At 40.3% G+C, this 4,352-nt stretch overlaps 1 long non-coding RNA gene across 1 annotated transcript; it reads right to left on the reverse strand.

Moving 5' to 3' along the window:
* Positions 1 to 462: 462 nt before the first annotated feature.
* On the reverse strand, positions 463 to 3,769 carry LOC306806677. Its single transcript, XR_013775526.1, has 3 exons — positions 3,687 to 3,769; positions 1,896 to 1,982; positions 463 to 983 (listed from the first exon to the last, which is right to left on the reverse strand). It is a non-coding gene; the product is annotated as an uncharacterized lncRNA (long non-coding RNA).
* Between the last annotated feature and the right edge of the window lie 583 nt (positions 3,770 to 4,352).

Consider the following 4,352-nt stretch of genomic DNA (forward strand, 5'->3'; position numbering starts at 1 on the left):
CATCTTGGTTACCTATAGCTAAAAATCAGAAGTCAGAATTTAGAGAAGATGCTTAAGTCTATTCAGATTTTTAGAATCTTGGGTAAAAGATTGCCATGCAAAACAAAGTATAAATGCATAAAGAATTATTTAGCATGAAGTGGTACATTTCCAGCTACATTTGAGGCATTTGCTTCAGCTAATATAAAGAATGACCCCCTTGATGATACTCAGAAATATTTCTGTTTAATTCAGTGGTGCTGCATTAGCTGATACTCACCAAAGACCTGTCTTCAAAGATAAACATTCAAAAGCCTTTCAATTGCAAGCTTTTTTTAAACCCTAAAATTCTTCAGCTGCTTTGAAGTAAAACCAGTTTGGAAGTAAAACCAGTACTCAGACTGTGCTGAGGCATGTGACTGAACACACTGAGCCCTCCAAAGCCAGCTTCCTGTTTCCACTATCCCCCAGAACAGTTTCCTCTAAAATGCCAGAAGACAAGTGCAACAAGTACCTGAGACTTTCCTAAGTGACTGACCCAAATTCATAATCACTGCAGGTATTTTTCTCAGAGAGAGGTAAGACAAAGTAGAAGCACTGCTAGATGAACCATGAGAACAGCTGTTCCTACACCCCTACTTCTGCCAAAGCAGGATAGCAGCCTATAACACTAACTGGTGTCATCTGGTACAGTGGCACCACATTATACTGTAGAAAATTTGACTTTGCAGCTTCCATTCTTGCAGTGTCATAAACACTGAGAGTCAAGCTTAGGATCTTCAGCACCAAAAAGCATATATTTCCACCTTGAAAGTTCAGAAAAATCTTCTTTGAGCTGTAGCTAGGCAATAGACTCTTCCTGTCAGTGAATCAGCTGCTGGAGGAAGATTTCACTCTATGAACACGATACTGCATTTACATTTTGACCCATTTGAAAGATGGCTGAGGGGGAGTGACAAGTCAGTCAGAAATCCTAATATTTTGGCAGAGTTCATTCCAGATTCCTAGAAGAAGAAAAAAAAAAAAAAAAAAAAAAAGTCTAGATTCAAATATAGTATCTTATTCTTATGTTTTATTTATGAAAATCATTTAATTGGCAGTTCTTTGCCTGTGCTCCAAACCCCACTTCTCCTGAAATTTTCTGGCTGTACTGCACAGTGCAAAGACCATGCACACCCTCTAGAGAAAAACAGTGCCTAGGCTACTGGGCTTTCTACTCAAAGTAGACCCAGTGATAGAATTTAGCACAGCTCAGGAAAGCACCTTGGAATTTACATAATATTTCTCTTTCCTGCATTTGAGTTCATATAGGGGAAGTCTGGACTGCAAACTGGATGCCCTTCAGATGAGCCAACAAATGCCCCCCAGGTCACATCTGGCACAGTCTGCCTGTGTGGCACCCTAGACATAATCTGATGTTAGAGCTACTAAAAGGCAGTGCAGACCTTGGGCACCCAGCAGCAGCTGCCTGGCTCTACAGATCCTGGGCTGCCCTCTCAGGCAGGGACAGCTTCATATGTCCCTTTATTCATGCTTTGAATATAGAGGGAAATTTGATCAATTGATTCTATGCATAAAAATCCTGGAAAGCCACCTTTGAGTCCTGAGGGTTCAAGAGAGGCTTTGTATCACAGATCTGGCTGACCTGTACCTGATGGAGAGAATGCCACAGCAGGGATCCCTACAGCTTCCGCAGGAAAGAGCTACCCACTGTGTCCATCCCCCTTCCCTTCCTCTGACCCAGTGCTAACCTGAAAATCACCTCTTTTCCAGATCTGCCATTGTATGGACATTATGAATTAGAATTTAATATTCCAAAGGCACGTGAAAAGTGGAACACTGAGAGATTTTAAAAGGTTGAAAAAGTGCTGTAATAAAACCACCACCCCACCTGTACTTTGTACAAGACTTTAGACCTCTGGGAGACTAACAAACACTTACTGCTTCTCTTTTTGTGTTCATATTCCAGTCTGCCTCACTACCAACCACAACATCTTCTTACCCTAGAATAAAAGTAAAAGAGAAAAAATTCCTAGAACAACATAACCTTTTAAAGATCTTCTACAGTCCCCTTCCTCAAAGACATACTCACTGGAAACCATGGGAACACAGATCCCTACTGCAAGTCTATATTATTCAGCAATATTCTTAGGAATCTACTGATGTCTCAGGGGTGCATAAAGGAAACTGGGAAGTCTATTTCCCAGCAGAAAATGGAGCAAATCTCTCCCACTGGCAGACTCACACACACACACACAATTTTTTTTGCATTCAATGTAGACATAGAAGTCAATTGGAACAGCAGTGCAATTTAGAATGCAGCTTTCAATCCAGGCTGTTGCATAGCCCATACATAGAATTGGAGGCTCATATTACTTCAGTTTCAAAGATAAATTGTAAGTTGTACACATAAAAATCTTTATTTCATCACATCTTCCTAAAGTAGATAAACTGAATTCTGTATCAATCACCATGCTCTGATTTTCTAAGACTTCCATTGTTTTAGCACTGAAGTAATAGTGCCAAATACTGCAGTTTACAGTATAGTGAATCTGGGTAGTTTGGAGCTGTTATTGTACAATAGTAATCTCATTTATATAAAAGTTTTGATCTTAAATTACAAGGAATTCAGCTTATTTTGCATTAGAGATGTCAGGGATAATTTTCAACTACAAATGGGTGAAAAAAAAGTATCTTCCTAAGTATTTATTTTAAAGGGAGATACTGCATGCAATGCAAAAATGCTCTTATGAGTATGATTGCCTGAATCTTAATTACTTGGAACTTTCCAGGCTGTATTAGCCAGGACACTGAATAAAGGACAGTCAGTTCTACATGACAGTCACTTGCAAGACAGCAGGGCCACTTTGTTGCATGTTTTTTGATAGCAAAGGCAGGACTCAGTCATCAGCTGAGCTGAAATGACTCCTTCTCAATTCTCTGCCAGTTTTCCATACTCTGAGGCTCATGATTTGATTTTAAACAGTCAAATATTCACAGCTATTGTCTTCCAGAGAGGGATGTGCTGTCTCTTACCTCCAGTCTCTCAGCATTTAGGCTGCCAATGTAGCCTGGAGGGGGCTCAGTGGCTGCTGCAAGCTCCATCTAGGCAGGAGCACACAGCTCAGCAGGATGTTCCACTGAAAGCCACCATCCTCCTGGAAAAGCAGATGTTGGCTTGTACCATGTGGGACTGCTGTAATGTTCCTCACGGTCGTGCTCAATTTAGTACATTTGCATCCCTCTGCTTCTTACCACTGAGAATGTCTTAGCTGGTATTTAATGGTTTGTGTTATTTAAATTAGATCCAAACCTTATTTACCTAGGTCTATTAGAATTTCTGTTCTGTTTCCTCCTTGTTCTCCCTCCTTGTTTAGCTGAGTTTAGTTTTGTTTTTCCTTAAAGGCTCCATCTTCTCCCAAGATCACATACTTGTGAACTTCTTTTCTTGATAAGCTCAGGAGTGCAATTCTGGTCCCTCACCCTACAGTCTTGCCATCCAATTGCATCAGCATGCCAAATCTCTCTGTTTCCCCACAGCAGACCCTTGTTCAGGAGCAATGCTTCTCTGCAAAGTTGCAATCTCTGGAGGACCCTATTGGGACAGGCATTGCATTATCCCTCTGTCTTCATATGCACAGATATTTTTAAAGGACAGACTAGAAAAGGCCACTTGTGAGATCAGACAAAAGTCAGAAACAAAATACCTTGTTATCTTGAAAAGAATGGTACAGCTACATCTTTTTTTACTTGGCCACATAATGGTAGGTTCCCTACTCGGGTAAAAACAAGCTGAAAGAAATGGAAAACAATCTGTGATTTCTCTGTCTTGGAAAATATTCTACATTATCCAAAACACACCAAGCTAATGAAATTTATAAGGTGAGCAACTGACTAAGAGGGAGAGCTTATAAGAAGCTAATGAGGATTTCAATAAAATAAATAACTGCCCCTCTACACACCTCCAGCCATAGTTACTATAAAATACTGAATTTTAACAACCACACTTCTATCCTTCCTTGTGTGCACATAGGTCTACATATATTTTTACTTTTATTTTTCTTCTTAGTCAGAGAGATAGCCCATGCAGGCAGAAAAGCTGGAAAAGAGCATTTCTGATCACCAGCCAGAATCAAATGCACAGTCTTAACTGAGGTCAGGACAGACCTTTTGGTAAGGAACTGGACAATCCACAGCACTTCCTACTGGAATAGGAATGAGTCCTGTGGAAAACAGCTGTGGACCCTTTTGAGAGACAGCCTTTTCCTCTTGCTGTAAGGCTGGGGAGTGGCAGAAGAATACAGCAACACAGACTTAATCCAGAAAGCAGAAGAAGCAATTTATTGCAGAAGTAATCACAATTTGATAGACTG

The sequence above is a fragment of the Erithacus rubecula genome (assembly GCF_903797595.1).
Source record: "Erithacus rubecula genome assembly, chromosome: 1".
NCBI lineage: Eukaryota > Metazoa > Chordata > Aves > Passeriformes > Muscicapidae > Erithacus > Erithacus rubecula.